The 21,105-nt window shown below is 45.6% G+C and overlaps 1 protein-coding gene across 2 annotated transcripts in view; it reads left to right on the top strand.

The window, feature by feature from the left end:
* The first annotated feature begins 2,403 nt into the window (after positions 1-2,403).
* ESRRG (estrogen related receptor gamma) overlaps positions 2,404-21,105 on the top strand; it is a 768,405-nt gene continuing 749,703 nt past the window's right edge. For both annotated transcript variants that reach the window (XM_075595600.1, XM_075595606.1), the window contains exon 1: positions 2,404-2,543. The gene's annotated coding sequence lies outside the window, so the exon portion shown is untranslated. The remainder of the gene's footprint in view (positions 2,544-21,105) is intronic.

Genomic DNA, 21,105 nt, shown 5'->3' on the forward strand with positions numbered 1-21,105 from the left:
AGGAGCGCCCCATGTCATCCCAGGGAGCCAATAGGGCTACAGCATCTCCCTGCAGAGGAGAATAGATACATTTCACGGGCTGTGAGCACGTTAGTCAGTCGGCGGTAGGGGCAGCTAGGGGAAGGAGGTAGGGTGCAGGAGTCAGCGACTCCCTGCACTAGGCCAGCAGCCCCCTAGGCCCCAGATAGCCCCGAGTTACCAGTAGCTTTGAGTGTTTCAGGGACAGGCCCCAGGTTAGGGACCCTGCCCCTTATTATTCAGAGTCAGTTAGGGACACAGCGGACGCTGCACGTCCATCCAGAGGTCTGGGCTCAGACCTTCGCTGTCGCTGCAGCAGCCATCCGGGTGGGATCGCTCCGGATGGAAGTTCCTGTGGTAAGCGGTCATCGGATCCTTTGTGAAGCTCCTTGACAGGCCCGGCACTGGAGTGCTAGGCAGGTAACCATCACCAAGTGCACTAACTATACTCTATTATATTTACACGGGACTAGTGGCTGCGCAGTCACACATATCTATCTCACGTGAAGGGACATTTTGTGTGGGGGTTACTGGACACGGGGTGGGATCACCCGGTGAAAGGGGATAGCGTCCTGCGAGACGCAGTAGTTAGTGTCTCCTCTAGAGAGGGACACCTGTTTATATATATATATATATATATATGAATAAGTACGGTTGCTACAGTAAAGTTATTGGTTGTTTTACATGCGGTGTGTGTGATATATATATATTGTCCTGCGACGAACCACTCCCCCCCCCCGGTGGGAGCCATCGCAGGTGGAGGCGCTGCACCGAGTACAAGGTTACTCCTATTATTTATACGTGCCCCAGGCTCCCCGTGGCGGAGGTTTAGGCCTCCTGTGAGCTTAACAGGTAAAGCACCACACCTGGTAACATTAAGTTCCCCGCACACACATGCTATATGCTATTGGGTGGGGGAATACAGTTGTATCGAGTAGGCTGAGAGCTGTACTTTTAGTGTAGGCGCTTTTGGATGATCACTGTACATTAGTGTTCAGGTGAAGACTACAGCTTCAGTATGAGTACGGTTAACTCCCCTGACTGGTCTGATTTATTCCCCTGTAAGGTACATTGAAACAGTGATAGTCCTTGTATTTGTTAGTAAGGGCTGCTGCAGAAGTTTCCTTTTGTTTACTATACTGCATCTGTTACACTGTTCAGGGATCGATTGGTGAGGTCTGCCAGCTTTCTTGGAACACATGTGAGGTCTGTGTGAGCTCTCTGCGTTCCACAGAGCGTTCCATGCACAGGAAATGCAGGAGGACTGATTAAACACTCATTGCAGACCTACAGGTACCTTCAGGGACTATGTAAACCCCCTGGGAGTTGGACTATGATTAAGCCTGAGGAAGGTACCAGGAGGGCTTGAAACGTTGCTGATTGTGCTGTGGTAACAGTGTGTGTCTCTGCAGACTAATCCCTCTTCATTTTTGTATGTTTGTGCATTAAAAAGAAACCTATTGATACCAAAAGGAACATGTGAGTGTATTTTTCTCTGTTCTTTATTCTTTTTTTTTTTCCCCTCCTATGAGTGATGATCCAACCAGATATTCAGTTATACATGCGCCCATCGGTATGGACGCAGGATCTTAGCACTTGTTGCTATACGACAAACCGGTGAGTGCAAGTTCTACCATTTTTTATTTTTTTTTAATCGTGGCTTTTTTATTTGTTACATCAGAAACTCCAGAATCTGAATCTTCCTGTTAGAGATCAGAGCTGTGGTATGGAAAGAAGATGGTTGAAGGTGACCCTAAAGTCGTGGTTTTCAAAGTGTTTTTTTTTTTGGTTAAGGAACCCTATACTTGTATTGTGAAATTCTGCAGAATCCCAACCCTCTCTATTTGTGTGGCTGAGATCAGATGCATTGTAAGGAACCCTGATCCTCTATTTGTGTGACTGAGATCAGATACATTGTAAGGAACCCCAATCCAATCTAATAGCGCGTCTGGCATCCGATGCATTGTAAATTCTTCTGTATTTGGTACAATTTTCAAGTGACCTGAAGATTACAGGGAACCCTTTAGGGATGCCTGGGGAACCCTAGGGTTCTTAGGAACCCCTGTTGAAAAACTGCCTTATGGAATGAAGCTGGCAAGCGTCTGTGCCCTGCCAAGTTATCACTGAGAAAGCAGCAGACAGGGTGAATGACGTCCTGGGTCAGAGTGAGTGTGGCCCGGCGCAACCAAAGCAAAACAGGGAGGCACCATCCGCTGCACCGGGGCTTGGTGGCTTCACCCCCTGCGAGGTGTCACCAAATCCCCGCAAAGAAGGACTAAAAAATCCTGCAGCTTCTGCCAACTGATTGTCAGCCTGAACTGCAGAGTATGGTGCTCTTGCAAGCTGAGGAGGAACCAGCACCCCTCCCTGTCCGAGGTTGTGAGAGCCAGTTAAAGGAGGCGTGTGTGTGTGTGTTTTCAATGCTCTTGCATGGTGTAAGATTCAATAGCAACGAACCGGCTTCTGCTTCTTTAAATACTTGACGGCTCTCACCTGATTACCTGCTGCAGCCCTGACATGACAAGGTACTGTAACAGTCCAGCTCATCATCACACATGCAGCATCTAAAGCATTTCATCCAGGGGAAAGGATTGCAACAGCCTTTCTCCCTTCCCTCTCCCCCTTAGACCCTGTCAGTTTGCAGAGAGTCTGTAGAAAAAAGAAGCAGAATACAATCAACAAAATCAAGCTGCCTAGCTTTTCTTATTTCTATTGGCTGAGCTGTTTTATTCAATCACTCCCAGGAGTAGGGGTTTATTTTTTGGGTAAGGGGAGTGCTGTGAGTGACAAGCTTCAGATCAGAGTTTAGGACACTGGTCGCATTGACCTTATCATTTGCTTGCATTGAAGGAACGTGTATGTGTGTGTGTATATATAAAACAGTATATAGTGCATGCACTTGTGTTGTTGTAACCTTTTAGAGTAGTACCATGCTAGACTACAGAAGTTCTGCGATCCTCTCTCATTGCCTCTTCTCTCCAGTGACCGTGAATGGAATTCATCTACATTTCAGATCATACATCAGCGCAGAGTGTAGTAGTGATAGAGGCTGTGTGAGAGGCTGAGGAGGGCAAACTATTATTTTGCTGTCAGGTTGTTGTGTTTCTACATTTACACGTATAGGTAAAGGTATTTGTTGTGAACATTGTCCTAGGTTGTGTACATTGTGTGTTCATCCCTCATTGCCTCCTCCTAAGGTTTATTAAGGATGAATGGGACTCTTGATCTAGCCTCACCATATCTCTGTATGCTGAAGGGGTTGCCTTCTTTAGCTAATTTCTCCAGAATACATGATAAGATTGCAACTAGCGGTCCTGGGGGATCCCTTCTTGTGACTATTTAAGAGATTCTGCTTTTTATGTTTTACATCCAGCTACTGTGTGCTGTAAATCCACATGGGACTGCTCTACTATCAAGCATGTTTGCTTTGTGTTTGCTGTAGCTCTGTAGCAGAATGTATTCTAACGGTTCTATTAATGGATTGGTAATGCATGTATTAAACTGTTGTGGCATCTAAACGGTGGCACAAAATAGCACAAGATTTGTATAGGAAATAATCCCATGTAAATCAATGTTTGATTAATGTGCTACTAGTTTCCCCCAGTTTTGCAACAGTCTGACTTTACATTGGATAACTATTACTTATTTGACTAGGACCGTGTATTTTAACTTTTTTTTTTGGTCCTTTTGTTAAGGAACCCTATAACTGCAATTCTTTGGAACCCCAACCCTCTCTAATAGTGCGTCTGAGATCAGATATATTGTAAGGAACCCCAACCCTCTCTAATAGCGCGTCTGTGATCAGATACATTGTAAGGAACCCCAACCCTCTCTAATAGTGCGTCTGTGATCAGATACATTGTAAATTCTTCTGTATTTGGTACAATTTTCAAATGACCTGAAAATTGCAGAGATGCCTGGGGAACTTGAGAGTTCATAGGAGCTTGTTGAGTCCCAGACATTAATATGGGAAGTTAAAGGCCTTTTTTTGTATTGTGGCTATGTCTGCAGTATGTTTGCAGCACTTATTTTTATCATCAAGGTACAATTGTTATGACAAGTATCTGTGCCCTTTCACAAAGCATTTCTGCTGCCTCTTGCAAAGAAAGGTGATTTGTGACATTTTTGTATCTAATATCTATATCGCTAAAAGAAAAAACGCAAATGATAAATGCATCCAGTCTGCATTGCCAAGTGTCTGTCGGTATGTGTGTTGATCACATGCTGTTGGTTTATCACAATGCACACACTGTTAGAGAGATATAACTGTGCATAGCTCAGCCTTGCTGCTGGTACCGTATGTAGGTGCACTTTGTTATTGGATTACCATGTAATAAACAACATTTGTACTGTATGTATCCTGGGGGGGCAAACACACTATGGAATTGAAGTGGCTAATGACCAAGCTCGCTTTGGAAAGAATACTCGCAGTAAACGGGCATCTGAAGACTTGTGAGCAGTAAACCGGCCTGGATTGTAAAAAAAAGATCATTTTTTGGGGGGCCATTTGAAAACTGCTTTGGTTCTGTAAATGCACAAAAGAAACACAGAATTTGACGACCGATAAGAACCACTTGGCCTACTGTGTCTGCCCATTTTCCTGTCTGCTGTAAAACTTCAGACCCTATTTGATCCCTGGCTTTCCTTCATATTTAGAATAGCCTTACAGTATGTCTATCCCAAGCATGTTCAAATTCCCTTAATGTATTAGCCCCTACCACCTCTGTTGGGGGGGGGGGGGGGGGGGGCGGCTATTCCACGCTTCTACCACACTTTCTGTAAATAAGTACTTCCCCCACATTTCCTTTTTTAGCCTGCCACCCTCCAGCTTCAGAGTGACCTCCTTGTCCTAGCACTCCTCTTTCTTTGGAATATGCTTCCCTCCTGTACTTTGTTGAACAAAGATTGCTCCTGTAAATGCCAGCGATCATTGCTAGTTATGAAGTGATGTGGGAGTTGACCATAAGCTAAATAAATGCACTCTGTACTTAATTCTAGACCCCACATGCCTCCAGTGATTGGATGCTCCATCACTCTTTAGATCAATTTGTTTATATAGATAGTGAGTACAATTCATAACTTTCAAATCAAAATGCGCACAAGCTGTCAAATACAATTCTGCATTGCTCAGTAGTTCTTAATCCAGGGGGGCTCAATGCCAGTCAAGACTCCCCCCTCCCCCCAACAGGTCAGGTTTTCAGGATATGCCTGCTGCAGCACAGATGGCTCAATCACTCTGAGCCACCTGTGCTGAAGCAGGGACATTCTGAAAACCTGACCTTTTGAGGGCGCTTGAAGACTGGCGTTGAGAATCCCTGGATTAATCAACGATAACTACAAATTGAAAAGGGGATTGTCACGGTAGATCAGAACTTTTAACACCAAAATACCCGGATCCTTTGATAAGAGATAAAATAAATTGTGATTTATTTACAGAATGAACACACAGCTTGTTTACAATTACAACGAAAATACACTTACTGGAATGGGGTAAAACAAAATATCTTGTTCCCAAAATGAAATGTTGCAAAACAAAGTCTCTAGGAGCAATTTCCCAGGAGCGGGAGTTGCTCGCGAAAAGAGCCTGAAACAGTCCTCAGTCAGCAGCGCAACTTGCCGGTGCTGTTTACTCTGCCAGAGCTGCTTCTTTCGTTCTGTTCCCGTAGTACTGGATCTTGGAACCTTTAGTTCTTATGAAGTCTTGAAGTTTAGCTGAATCTTTGCTACGATGTTACGAATCTCTTACAGCATGATGAATCTTAGGTGAATCTGTTACAGCATGATGACTCTCTTCCTGATGGGCTGCACGGGTTCTTATAGGGTTAACATTCCTATACTTGACTAGTGCAGCCTATCTCTCTGTGGGAATATTTCCGTCCCCCTATCACGGAGTTGCCAATACTTTGCAAACTTGGCAGAGGGGGCTCCTCATTCTGCTTTGGGCGGGTGCAAACTTTGCCCCTTAGCATATGAGACCCTGCCCCTCTTACCTGGTGCCGCTCAGTCTGGGCAGGGTGACATCTTGCCAGGATGGCTTATTGAAGTTATCTTCCTCTACCATGCAAGCTAACAAATGGTTTAACACTTCCATATCCTGGATTGCCTTTGAAGCTTAGAGGGCAGAGTAGTCACTCTGTCTCCCATGCAAATAGATTTTTACCCATACTGAACCTTACTTGAACTTAAAAACATATAACTCGCCACCTTATACCTGGTGGGAGATACACTGAACCCCAACCTGGGTCCTTGGGTTTGTGGGCATATTCCGTGGTACCGTGAATGTGATTCATTCCCCTGGTCTGTGCTGAACTAGGTAGATTTGGCGCTGAGCGGCAAACTGCTTTCTAGGGAGAATTTTATCCGGTGGTCTGTGTTCCTCGTGTCCTCAGGAATCTGGGGGGATTCCTGAGTACATGTTTTGGGGTAATCCCCAACACTGGCCCCCTTCTACCCAAACACCCTGACAACATTTTACTGTAAAATTACCCCTGAAACTCATGCCCTGCACATCTCCGCTGGTTGGCACTCCTGGAACAGTAAAAATACACACACATCTTTATTACAAATGTAGTTACATGCCATGATTGGGTTGAAGAGCTGACTATCACAATTCCCCCATATGGCTCAGGGGCACCCAGCCGGGAATAATACCTTTATTATTGGCCTGGGTACCCCTTCACCGTCACAGGGATGCATTTCAAAAATCTCTTCATTAGGTATATCTATATACTTGGATGCACCGTGAAGGGGTTAAAAATGGTGGGGGGATTCTTATTCAAGTTAGCTGAGGGATTTGCAAATTGAATGATCAAAATGAGTTGCCAGCTCAGCATGTGAAAAATAAAACAAGTGTAAGTCCCATTCAATATTATTTGAAGTAAAACCAATGATTACTGTCCACTTGTATTAATCTCACTTAGCACGAGGGTTGTATGTGAGGGAGGCAGGACATAGCCAGCAAACCGCAGTGTATATAAAAAATATAGAATGAGAACTTGGTGCCTAGGAATTGGATATTCCTTGATGCTTAAAATTCTTATTGTTGATTTTGCTGTTCTGTTTTCAGGCTCAAATACCTGTATTAAACCAAAATCATATACAGTACTGTAGATGTTAATGTACATGAGTTTTGTGTCTGTGATGTCACATAGTATCACTAGAATACATATTTTGGCAATACTCCGGCCTCAGAGTATGGGGGAGCACTTTGTGCACAGGACGGGAGTGTGCAGTATCTGAAGATAATGTACTTTAAAGTAGTACAACAAAATCAGTAAGTATGAGTCCCTGTATTGCCAAGTTACCTCCCTCTGCTCTGGTATTAAAAAGTCGATTTTTAAGCTCTTTGAGACAGGTCTGTACATTTCGCTTTGTGCATCTCCGTGCACACTCTGATTTAGCTTCGGTGACCCGCTGCTTCCTGAGATACTCACCATTTTAGTTGCTGGTTCACTTCTTGGATGGATTACTCTGAAAGATGGAGCTTGCGGTCATCCAATAGGATGAAGCTTGCTATTTGCCCATGTCACCTGCGGTTCATCCGTTTTTTATTTTGCAATCGGCACTAAAACTGTACTGTCAAGTATCTGAGGTACATGGGGGGCTCGGCTAAAAATAGCGCGGTTCAGCTCCAAAAGGACCCTGTTTTGAATTTTTTAAAAAAGTTTGATCCCATTCAGTGTCTGTAACCCAATATACCCATACACGCTATAAAATAATATGTTTTGTGAGTGTTTTGTAGAGTTGCCAGAGTATACTGCACTAATCATTGCAGGGTTAGAAGGCATAATAAAAGCTCTAGCCATTTCTTAATTTTTTATTTTTTATGTATCTCTTTCTTACAAATTGCCTCTGCTTTGTCTTCTCTTCATGCACTAGTTTGAAACCCCTTTTGCGGTTAGAAGTGCCTGATCATTTATTATCTCCCAAAGGCCCATCATTATCGTGCGTCTTCTTACCGTCGTCTGCTTGCTCAATTTTGAATAGAGCCGAAATCTTCCCAGACAAGAAGACCTATTTTTGTGGCATGTGAAGGCAGCGATGTCAAGTACTCTCTCTTTCCCCACTTTTTATTATTTCTGAGAATCTCTGGGTTCCAGATGCTTAGTTTAAAATGTTGCTGTTTTCGCTCCCGTTCATAAACATCTTAATGACTGTCGCGTTCCGTGGGTCAGGAGAGCCAATAAGAAGCCTCACAACTGTAGAAAAAGAGCCCAATTGATTCCGCACAATAAAATGTAAACACTACTAATTACCAATGTTATAAAGCATTACAGTATGTATATGTTCAGACACAGCCAAGAAAATGAGTCCTTTCTAATTATCTATGTAGTCTGTTATGGTGAAGCTTGAAGCACACTTTATACACAAGCTTATGATTTAACCTACTGTAGCTGCATTAAAAGCCAAAGCTCGTATGGTATGCCAATGTATCACTTAATTATTTAGCTTAGCTGACCAACAAATACAGAATACCTTTTTGGAATGCTCAATAGAAATCTGTTAGCACAATAAATACATAATAGAGATTTGCTAGCACAATAAAAATATAATTGGTTAAGCGATTAATATTAATTTACAGGACAGAAAAATCACAAGTAGGCAAGCAAATAAATGGAACGTGCATACTGTATCTAGAGCCTTCAGAAGGAGGGAGGTTGCGGCATTAAAATATATATATCTAAAACAATTTTACATTCGCACAGTAAGAAACCTTGACAGTGTCTGCCTTCCAGGTAGTGTGCATTTGGAAATATATATCTCCATTTAAATGTAGATCTGCAGTTTTCTCTAGGGGGCACTTGGTGAATCTTTTGATTTGAGCCTCCTCTAAGTAGAAGAAATATCCAAAGATTTCCCAGTGAACAGCAGATCCTTTAAGCTATTCCTGAAAATAATGATTTTAAGGGTTCATAATATTTTTTTTTTTTTTTAGTGACTTTAAATTCTTTATGTGCCAATAGTGCCTGAGTTTGCTGGAACACTCTTAGAATAATCCATATGAATTCTTTGTGCAGCTTTTCCTCTCCTGGAGGGTTCTGCAAAGCATTGAAAAGCATCACACACCGTACAGCTGCATGTAAAATGTGTGTTAGATAAGTTAATGTTTTTTTTATTTTTTATAAAGGTTGTGGAGTATCGGTTTTTCTGATGCAATCCATTTTAAATTCTGTACTTGTACTCGGGTGATTTACATGGTGTTTTTTTTTTGTTTTGTTTTTTAAAACATAATACTCCCTGGGAATTTCAAATTGCCACTGATGTCTGCGCATACATTAAGCAAAACTTGGTTGCTATCCACTAATACAAGTGAAATAAGAAATAAAGCTGAAAACACAGCCCCAAAAAAAGTTTGAGAAGAAAGGAATAGGAGGAAATAGCTGATCACAAGATCTCATATTATACATGAGTTTTCTTTTCTGGCTGAGTGCTGTTTTACAAATGTACTGCTGTACGTGATATTTTTCCTCCACATAATACAACGTTCAACGCAGAATATCACGTGTGTGTGTGTGTGTGTGTGTGTGTGTGTGTGTGTGTGTGTGTGTGTGTGTGTGTGTGTGTGTGTGTGTGTGTGTGTGTGTGTCCAGAATATCACAGGTCCTATAGAATTCGGTGGCAGTGTGTGTGTGTGTGTGTTTAGCTGGCAATCCCCCCCTACAGCACAATACACACACACACACACACACTTTACCTTGTGGTGGATGCTTCCTGTGCCACACGGGGATGCGAAAGACCAACTTCCAGTGCTGACCGATGGAGGAGCGTGGTACAGACCCGAGGATCGTCAGGGGAGGCAATGCAGCCGCCGGGCCCAGGACAATTGTCCCGGCTATCCCCCCCACCCATCGGCGGCCCTGGTCACGAGCACCCACAAAAGGCTACATGGGTGCCATGGTGGTGTTGGGGACCCCTAATCTAGTGTAATGATAACAAAGCATTAGACAAATATCCTGTAAAACCACTTCAGAGTGAGATTGGCAAGCACATAGCAAATAAAGAAAATAACAAATAATTTGCCTCGTTCTACAGTACACTATATTATCATGCATACAATGTGGTATAGATGGGAGAGAATAGAGCATAATGTTTCCTCTGTATAAATTCTTAGTAGGTTCACACCTTGAATATGGATTGCAGTTTTAGGCACCTCAACATAAAAGTACATGATGAAACTGGAACCAGTGCAGATCCACCAAATTAATTAAAAGATGGAAGGTCTGGTGAGGAAATACTAGCCAAATTAGGATTGTTTGCAATAGAAAATAAGCATCTTGTGGGACATAAAGTAAATATATAAAGTTTTATTTTTATATATATATATATAAAATATATATATATATATATATATATCTTAAAGGAGTACTACATGTAAAAAAAAAATCCCTAGGTATAAAGCGGGCGTCTTTCGAGCTTCCCAGCATGTTTGCATTTTGATTACCTGTATGTTCACATTCATTCTCATAATTGATCTGAATATATAAAGCTATCAAGTGCCTCACACCCTTCATTTTATTTATGTCGCTCTACTCTCTGACATTCTGTACCTCTATAAGTTTAAAGAGACTTCACAAAAAGAAGAGGAAACTAAGAGGGAATATGATAGGATAACTATTTACAAATATAACCCAAATCAATACAAGGAACATTTCATGCCAAGAACAGTGTACATGACACGGGGTGGTCCCTTAGAGCAGGGGTGCGTGCAATTCTTTTAAGGGGGCACTGCATTTGCTGAAGACGCGCGCTCTTCACAACATTTGAATTGATTGCCGGGGGAGAGCGCGGGGCCTCTGTAATTGCCTCTTACCTGCTCTCCGGCTTCTCCTGACACGCATCGCCATGACAACGCTGTGCCGCGGTGTCACCACGTCATAGAGAGATGCCGGAAAGCAGGGGGTGCGCTATTTAAAAAGGTTGCGCGCCCCTGCCTTAGAACAGGGGTTCTCAACTCCTGCCCTCAAGACCCTCCCAACAGGTCAGCCTTTAAGGCTATCCAAGCTTCAGCACAGGTGGCCCAATCAGTGGCTCAGTCGAAAAACAACTTCCTTTAGAAAAATAGTTGGAGATCTGCTTGTTAGCAGCAGGTAACATGATTCTGCCTGAGACATGTTAGAATGTATTATTTTATAGCATGTGAATCTTCTGCATATACAGAAGGAAAGGTTACCCCTTCCCTGAATACCTGTGACACAACTGGCTTTTGATAGATGTCACTTTTTGCAGATTTTGGCACATTTTCTTTCAATTTGTATGTCAGCGTGGGCACAATCCCCTGTGGTAACTTAAATGTAGGGGGGGAAAAGAACAGTTTTTTTTTTGTTTTTTTTCCTGACGGGGAATCCAGTGGCAGTTCCTTTGAAGCGTATGTAATTGATTATCATAAATTTATTTTAAAAAGGAGACATAACAAGGAATCCTACATGATGTTTTAGAATATATCTGCTGCCCGCAATGTTCTTGAGGGAAATGTAAGGTTGCAGAAATCATTTCATGCCCTGTGTGTTTTTGAACATAAATCAAAGAAATTGTTGGAGAGTTATAGATGTTCTTAGAGATGGTCGTATAATAATAAACAGAGGCAGCATATTTTTACTTGGCTATTTCATACTGGTGAAAAGATGGATGTGGTTTTCTTTACTAACCATTTTAATATTGTTATTAAACACACACGTTTTTAAAGTATTTTGCAGACCTGATCTAAAGACGTGTTTGTGTATGGGGAAGTGTTATTTTGCTTTACAAAGGCATCAAGTAATGGAGGCTGTGTCAGTAAGTGCCATCACTAATCATATGCTTTTTATATACTTTGGTTTGCTAACATATTAGTTGGCAACTGTTAATGTTTAAAAAAAAAATGTATTGTTACTGCATAATGTTGATGCCGGCTGGAAATACTGGCTGGGATCTCACCTCCGCCATCCAAAGTAACCTAGAACGTAAAAATTTCTCTTTCACCGCACTAATCATTCAAATGTAGATGTCACGTGGTTGAAATCATTTCTGTCTTTTTATGTGCAGAAATTTTATCTAGACGCACAACTTTTCGGGGGAACCTCGGGTGTAATGTTCCCAACCTTTGTGAACATTGCACCTGAGGAAGGGGTTGATCCTGAACTGTTGATGTTGACCATCTTTTTTTGGAGCTTGTGATATCTTTTAGCTGACCAAAATAAGAGGACTTGAGATGACAATTAACATGTTTTGAAACCTCATCGTTTTCTTCCTCGTAGGTTTCTTCTGCTATGGTACACTTGAACAATAAATCTATGGTGTTTCCAAAGCACTTTCGTTTTATCCAAGAAGAAGTCTTATGTTTGTGTGCTAAAATATGTCACAACCTACAAAGAATCTTCATTTCTACAGGACCAATTCGTCTTCTAGAACAAATCAGGGAATGCTTCTAGAAATAAGTAAAATACTATAAATACAGTGAAACTGATCATAAGACCTGGTCCAGATGACATTAAATTCATACCGTATCATATTAAGTGTTACACAGTCTGTGTAAGAGCCCTGACACATTATATGTTAAAAAATATTTGAACTGAGAATTTTGTAACATTCTTACTATCCTAATGAAGAAACAAATCTTCTGAATGTAAAGTAATTGCCAGTGTCTTTTGGAGAGATGTGCAAAACTGTCCAGAATGTTTTCTCTATTTATTTATTTTGCACACCTAACATACCTAGGAAATAAACTTATTTGTGTAAATACATTAACTCACTTGCATAACTAAATTAGCCTATTTCCCAGGTATCTCAGGTGTGTTCCCAGGTATCTCAGGTGTGTTCCCATGTATCTCAGGGGTGTTCCAAGGTATCTCAGGTGTGTTCCCAGGTATCTCCGGTGTGTTCCCAGGTATCTCCGGTGTGTTCCCAGGTATCTCCGGTGTGTTCCCATGTATCTCCGGTGTGTTCCCATGTATCTCAGGGGTGTTCCCAGGTATCTCAGGTGTGTTCCCAGGTATCTCCGGTGTGTTCCCAGGTATCTCCGGTTTGTTCCCAGGTATCTCCGGTGTGTTCCCAAGTATCTCCGGTGTGTTCCCAAGTATCTCCGGTGTGTTCCCAGGTATCTCCGGTGTGTTCACAGGTATCTCCGGTGTATACAGTAGATGGGAGTATTGGGAGGTTTGCTGAAAAACTGAACAAATCTTAGGAACTTTTTTTGCAAAAAAATGGGCCACCTTTGCTTGATTTGTGAATTTGGGCAAACATTTTGCACGTTTTGAATTTAGTGGCCCACAGATCATAACAGTCCCTGATTGTGATTTATTTAGCCCTATTGATCATTATCCTGGAACCAGTGTCACGAATGATGTATGAATAATTCCAGTTAGCTTAACTCATGCCTTCCCTCTTCCAAAGCACAACAAGTCCTTTTGTCTTTCTTAGTTTTATATAGGGGAAATCACAGGAAGAAAGGTACTTGCAGATGTAGTGTGGGTAGAGGGTGCTTCTCTCTCTGAAGTGCAGTGTATCAATATAAGGCAGTGTAAAAACAGAAAGGCCTTGCTGGGGCAAATAGCAGGCATGTACTCACTTAGAGTCCAGGGTGAAAAGGAAGTGAGGGGCAAGGGTCACACTAGAAGTGAAGTGAGACTATACTAACTGTCAGCAAGGACACGGGGGTAGGAATAGCCCACTCAGCTAGGAGAATAGGAGATTGCAGGCAACCAACACTGACTAGGGCTGTGTAAACAACATGTAACAATAATGTTGCCTTTTCACATGCAGCTAGCTGCTGGGACAGGGAAAATAGCAGGCAGCTAAACTAGGGAGACATGAATCCTATGAGCTGCAAAGGGAGACAGAGAAATGTAAAATCCTGTTCCACGACAATCATTGAAAGTAAGCAGAAGACGGAGTGGGTCAGTGAGTAAAGGAGCCTGGTTCAAATCCTGGTGTCAGCTTCTTGGGTATTGGGTATTGTGGTGAGGGGGAGGGAGAGATTGTAAGATCGCCATAAATTCTATGTACAGTACTGCGTATACTGTCAGTGCTATTCAGCATCAGCTGCTTTAGGCCTCGGCCATGGTTTTTGCTGGCGTGCGTGTCGGCGGGCGAGCCAGTGAAGTCACGGAGCTGAGGGCGAACCGCTCACGTGACCGGCCCTGCGCTCCGGCAAGCGCGAAGATTTAAAACTTCCCTAAGACCTACGCTTCCGCGCGCTTGCGGAAGCGTAGGCGAGCCCCTACTAAAGTCGCTCTCATTGCGGCTGTAGGGGCTCAGTGCCGAGCGGAAGCGCGCCTCCGCCCGCAAGCACTATCCATGAACGCGGCCTTAGTGATAATTAGAACTAGGTTAAATAGTTAATTATGTGTTAACTATTCCAGTCTATAGTAACCTGGCCTGTTGTTGGGCCCTTGCGGACTGAACTTGGATCAGTCAGTAAAGAGAGAGAAGACAAAGAAGGGCTGGAAATAATCAAAGCAGAGAAGGACCACAAGGGGGAGGAACTGAATAGTATTGTTCTTTTTCTTTGTGTCTCCCCCTTTCTCCCCCCAGATTACACAAGTCATGAGCTTTCCACGTGAAATTGCTGGTAATCAGTTGTATTTTTCACTTCTTGCAGGATGGTCAGAACCCATCATATAGCAATTCCCTATGCAGAACTAGGGAGGAGCGAGCGGGGCAGCAGCCTGATAGGCACAATATAGGCCCACTGCCAATGGGGAGAGCAAGGACATCTGTCTTGGGCCCAGCAGCGGAGAGGGACCCCACCTCAACGGCCCGATCCCGGAAGTCAGGCCCAACTACGACATCAGCCGCTTGGTTGGGCCCCTCCCTACAGCTAGGACAGCCCCCCCCCCCCTGCACAGGTAGGGCCTCGGATGGAGAATACATAGGGGGAGGAACTTAGAGAGTGGGTGAGAGAGAGGGTGTAGGAGAAAGGAGGGGGGGGGGAGTGTGCGAAAGCCAAATGAGCGATGAACAGAGGAGGGAGAAGGAAAAAGAGGTGGAGAGAAAGAAGATGGATAGAGTGAGGTAGGGTGACCATTCGTCCCGGTTTTGCCGGGACAGTCCCATTTTTTTCTGCCCTGTCCCGATTTTAGTTTTGTCCCGGTTTTTGTCCCTGGTCCCGGTATTGCGGGGCAGCGGCGGTGAGGAGAATGCGGCGGCTGGTAAGTATTTTCTATGTACGGTACAATGTGTGTGTGAATGCTGCCGGGTTGACTGAATGAAGGAGAATGCCGGGGGTGGGACTTAGAATGCCGGCCGGCCCGCAGGGGATTGGTCGCAGGCATGTCAGAGGAAGCCGGGGGCGGGACTTCTGCGTGAGTGTGTCTGTCTTCCCGCTCCTGGCTCCTCTGTGCGCGGGGAGTGTCCCCCTTCTGTCCCGGGTCCCAGCCAAGGGGGGGGAGGTGGTAGCGGGGGTGTGCCTGCCTTTGTACCACCTTGTACCTTTGCCCCCCGGCGCTCCCACCATTGCCCCCCTGGTGCTCCCAGCTTTGCCCCCCCGGCACTCCCACCTTTACCCCCCTGGCGCCCCAACCTTTGGCCCCCCCCCGGCGCTCCCACCTTTGCCCCCCAGCGCTCCCACCTTTGCCCCCCGGCGCTCACAGCTTTGTCCCCCGGCGCTCACAGCTTTGTCCCCCATCGCTCACAGCTTTGCCCCTCGGCGCTCACTTCCCCCCATCCCCTTGGTGTGGGAGATGGGCTCGGGGGTGGGCAGTGGTTGCTGTGCGGTCGCGGGCGGTGCAGGGGCTGGCGGGCGGTGCAGGGGGAGGCGGGGTGTATCTGTGTGTGTGTATCAGTGTGTGTATCTGTGGGTGTGTGGGTGTATCAGTGTGTGTGTGTGTGTGTGTGTATCAGTGTGTGTGTGTGTATCAGTGTGTGTGTGTGTGTGTGTGTGTGTGTATCAGTGTGTGTGTGTGTGTATCAGTGTGTGTGTGTGTATCAGTGTGTGCGTGTGTATCAGTGTGTGTGTGTTTGTGTGTGTGTGTGTATCAGTGGGTGTGTGTGTGTGTGTGTATCAGTGGGTGTGTATCAGTGGGGGTGTGGGGGTGGGGGTGTGTATCAGTGGGGGTGTGTGTGTGTATCAGTGGGGGGGGGTGTATCAGTGGGGGTGTGTGTGTGTATCAGTGGAGGTGTGTGTGTATCAGTGGGGGGGTGTGTGTATCAGTGGGGGTGTGTGTATCAGTGGGGGTGTGTGTGTATCAGTGGAGGTGTGTGTGTATCAGTGTGTGTGTGTGTGTGTGTGTATCAGTGTGTGTGTGTGTATCAGTGGGGTGTGTGTGTGTATCAGTGGGGGTGGGGGTGTATCAGTGGGGGTGTGTGTGTATCAGTGTGTGTGTGTGTGTGTGTATGTGTGTGTGTCAGTGGGTGTGTGTCTCTCTCACTCCCTGTCTCCCTCTCTCTCCCTCCCTCCCCCACCCTCCCTCCCCCGCCCTGTGTCCCTCCCTCCCCCACCCTGTCTCCCTCCCTCCGTCTCCCTGTCTCACCCCCTCCCTCACCCTGTCTCACCCCCTCCCTCACCCTCCCTCACCCCCTCCCTCACCCTATCTCACCCCCTCCCTCACCCTGTCTCACCCCCTCCCTCACCCTGTCTCCCTCCCTGTCTCCTTCCCTGTCTCCTTCCCTGTCTCCCTCCCTGTCTCCCTCACCCTGTCTCCCTCCCTGTCTCCCTCCCTGTCTCCCTGGCCCACCCCCTCCCTCACCCTGTCTCACCCCTCCCTCACCCTGTCTCCCTCACTGTCTCCCTCACTGTCTCCCTCCCTGTCTCCCTCCCTGTCTCCCTACCTGTCTCCCTCCCTGTCTCCTCCTGTCTCTCTCACTCCCTGTCTCCCTCTCCCTCCCTCTCTCTCCCTCCCTCCCCCACCCTGTCTCACCCCCTCCCTCACCCTGTCTCACCCCCTCCCTCACCCTGTCTCACCCCTCCCCACCCTGTCTCACCCTCTCTCACTCTCACCCTGTCTCACCCTGTCTCCCTCCCTCCAAACCCTGTCTCACCCCCTCTGTCTCCCTCCCTCACCCCTTCCCTCACCCTGTCTCCCTCCCTGTCTCCCTCACTCCATCCCTGCCTCCGTCCCTCCCTGTCTCCCTCCCTCTCTCCCTGTCTCCCTCCCTCACCCTCCCTGTCTCCCTCCCTCACCCTCCCTGTCTCCCTCCCTGTCTCCCTCCCTGTCTCCCTCCCTCACCCTCCCTGTCTCCCTCCCTCACCCTCCCTGTCTCCCTCCCTCACCCTCCCTGTCTCCCTCCCTCACCCTCCCTGTCTCCCTCCCTCACCCTCCCTGTCTCCCTCCCTCACCCTCCCTGTCTCCCTCCCTAACCCTCCCTGTCTCCCTCCCTCACCTCCCTGTCTCTCTCCTTCACCCTCCCTCCCTCCCTCCGTCTCCCTCCCTCCGTCTCCCTTTCTCCCTCCTCCGTCTCCCTCCCTGTCTCCCTCCCTGTCTCACCCTGTCTCCCTCCCTCCCACCCTGTCTCACCCTGTCTCCCTCCCTCCCTGTCTCACCCTCCCTCACTGTCTCCCTCCCTGTCTCCCTCCCTCCCTGTCTCCCTCCCTCACCCTCCCTGTCTCCCTCCCTCACCCTCCCTGTCTCCCTCCCTCACCCTCCCTGTCTCCCTCTCTCTCCCTCCCTGTCTCTCTCCCTCACCCTCCCTGTCTCCCTCCCTCACCCTCCCTGTCTCCCTCCCTCCGTCTCCCTGTCTCCCTCCTCCGTCTCCCTCCCTGTCTCCCTCCCTGTCTCACCCTGTCTCCCTCCCTCCCACCCTGCCTCACCCTGTTTCCCTCCCTCCCTCCCTGTCTCACCCTCCCTCACTGTCTCCCTCCCTGTCTCCCTCCCTGCCTGTCTCCCTCCCTCACCCTCCCTGTCTCCCTCCCTCACCCTCCCTGTCTCCCTCCCTCACACTCCCTGTCTCCCTCCCTCACCCTCCCTGTCTCCCTCCCTCACCCTCCCTGTCTCCCTCCCTCACCCTCCCTCCCTCCCTTGCCCTGTCTCCCTGTCTCCCTCGCCCTCCCTCCCTGTCTACCTCACCCTTTGTCTTATCTTAACTGCCGTATACCTACACCGAAGTAACCTACCCTGCTTTCTTCCAGATCAAGTTTCACGCGGGAGACATCGGATGACAGGTAGGGAACACCTCCCCTCCAGTATAGTACCTTGAGGGACTGCGGATCAGGTAAGATCCCAGGCGGGATTGCAGCTTTAGAAATTGTGAAGAGGGGGCATCCTGACACTGGTTAATGGGTTCAGAATCATTCACATCTGCTTTTTTTTTGTTCGATTAGTGAGGTGTACACATGCACACACACACACACACACACACACACACACACACACACACACACACACACACACACACACACACACACACACACACACACACACACACACACACTCTCTAATGGTAGTAAAGTATAAGTGTACTACAATAAATAAACTGTTATATATAAAATATGAAAAAAATGTGTCCCGGTTTTTCATTTTCAAAATCTGGTCACCCTAGAGTGAGGGGGAGAAAGAGGAAAATAGGGGGTGAGACAGAGACAGAGCGAGCTCTATAAATTGAAGTTTGGGGGAAAGAGAGAGAGAGCAGGCTCTATAAATTAGGATGTGGGGGCACAGTTGGTGGAACTTCACCAGGGTACAAAAATACATAGTTCCCGCCTCTGGCCCTATGGAGTAATTGGATAAATACATATCACTCTGATATTATATATTACAGAAAACTGTTCCACAAACTGGAAATTATCTTTAAAGTTTAGGCTTCACTACATCAGAGTCACTGAATTAGAACACATTCTTCCTAATACATCTCAATTAATTTCACCGTTTAACAGATTCACACTATTTAAGCACCTATCTGTACATTTACATTCCTTATTTGTTATACTTCATAAATGAAAATTATATTGTTTGCAAAAGGGTAAAAAAGAGAAATGATGATTAATGTAATGTTTATATTCCACCTGTTAACCATAATAACAGTCTTTTCTAGGATTATCAGGAGGAGCTTTATGTATACAGTATATATATATATTATATATATATCCTTTATACGTGATGTGGAATTTGATAAATGTGTACCAGAATATCTAACAATGTAATGAATCTCTTGCCATATATACTGTATGTATTTGCCCTATTAATAGTCCATTTGTATGTGTCACCTATTCCCGCTAATTCTTGTCATGAGTTTTGAAGAACTTTGCAAACTAGATCCAGTTTTGCATTTCTTTTGAACATAAGCATATCTTGGCTCTATGCCTCACTGGATAAATGAGACACAATGCGCTATACTAGCAGCTGGAATGGTTTTAGCGCCTCAGGGGTTGAGCAGGGTATTGCTGGTCAGAAACTAGTTTGTAAAGAACCAGCATAGAATATATTATGTGTCTAACTGTATTGTAATGTCTTTAACAGTATAATTAGGTTTTTACTAGTCATGGATGTGTTGGTTTTTTTTCTCGGTCCATTTTAAAAATAATTCTGTGCTTGAAACTATTTTTTTATTTTTATTAATAACGAAAGGCTACCATTTAGCATAAAAAACACACAGGAGTCTTATTCTGCGACACGGGAGGGGGGGTCAATCATATACTATTACTTTTTTTGGTTCTACATTTAGGGCGATATTTACTAAGAAGTGCTACTCCATAAAGCACCCCCACGTATTGTATTGTAGTGTATGTCTTTATTTATATAGCGCCATAAATATACGTAGCGCTTCACAGTAGCAATACATGTTGTAATCATATAAATAATAAATAATATAAATAACAGGTCATGGAAATAAGTGCTGCAGACATAAGAGTAACATTAAGGAAGAGGAGTCCCTGCTCCGAGGAGCTTACAATCTAATTGGTAGGTAGGGAGAACGTACAGAGACAGTAGGAGGGAATTCTAGTAAGTGCGTCTGCAGGGGCCAAAGCTGGAAGACCTCTCACAGCCCCATTTACAGTATGTGAGAGTTTTGTTGCTACTTAAGACCCCTTGAGGTTGATTTAGAGTTGACTACGACAGTGAAATCATAGCGCAACCTGTAAAATTTTATTTCAATGAGCTCAACATGGGCGTTAACACGTTTAATAGCACCTGTCTTCGTTTATTGTCCAATTTAGATCCCTTCTTATTTATGTGTTTATAGGGAACAGAGTTTACTATAAGAACCCAGCATTTGCAATATGCATTTTCTTTGGAGCCCTGGCTGTAATTGCCGCTCTATTGATGCACAGACACCATGTGACAATGCTTGCTATTATTGAGAATAGACCAAGACCCCGGAAAAGAAGGGAAACTATTTATAGGGAAAGAGTAAATTAATTTGGCCACAACCAAAACACCGCTGTCGTTCCGCCGCCAGGACACTTCGCCGTGGGACACTTTGCAGCGATGTCCGCTCGTGCGCCTCAACAGCCATTCCCCGTGTGCCTAACCCGACAATCCTGGTCTGCCACGACCGACCCGCTCTGACAACTGCATGTTTAAATATCCCGTGGGACATTTAAAGATGAAGCGTCGGAGCGGCCTGTCTAGGCAGTGTAGCATACCCGCGCGGGATATTTAAACATGCAGTTGTCTGGTCGGCACATCTGACTTGGCTTGTTGGGTCTTGTGTGCGGAGTAACCGGACATCGTGGCGAGCTGCCTGCGGCAAAATGTCAGTGTTTTGGTCCCTTTTTATATCTATATTATATTTATATATATTTTATATCTGGCATCGAGGGCATTGCTCTCTAGATTCATTTAAGATTCATCAAATTCCCTCAATATCAATAGGCTATTCCTGACACCAATTACAAATGTTTACCGGTTACAGGGTTACATCGTCAAGGGAGCTGGACAGGACACGTAACACTGTCCAGTCCCCTTGATGATGTAGATCAGGGGTGCGCAAACTTACCTTAATGCGTCCCCCCCTGTCCACTCTATCTTCCGGCTCGTGCTCCCCCCCCCCTTCCTCCCAAAGGGCTCTGACGTCAAATGACATAGCGGAGTCATGTATTGCCATGGCAACGTGACATCATGTGACCCCTGCGGCATCATTTGACGCCGGTTGCCATGGGGATGCATCACTGGAACCAAGATGCGTAAAAAGATACAGAGGCCTCGCGTGATCCCCAGCATTTATTGTAAATGCATT

The sequence above is a fragment of the Ascaphus truei genome, chromosome 4, assembly GCF_040206685.1.
Source record: "Ascaphus truei isolate aAscTru1 chromosome 4, aAscTru1.hap1, whole genome shotgun sequence".
Classification (NCBI taxonomy): domain Eukaryota; kingdom Metazoa; phylum Chordata; class Amphibia; order Anura; family Ascaphidae; genus Ascaphus; species Ascaphus truei.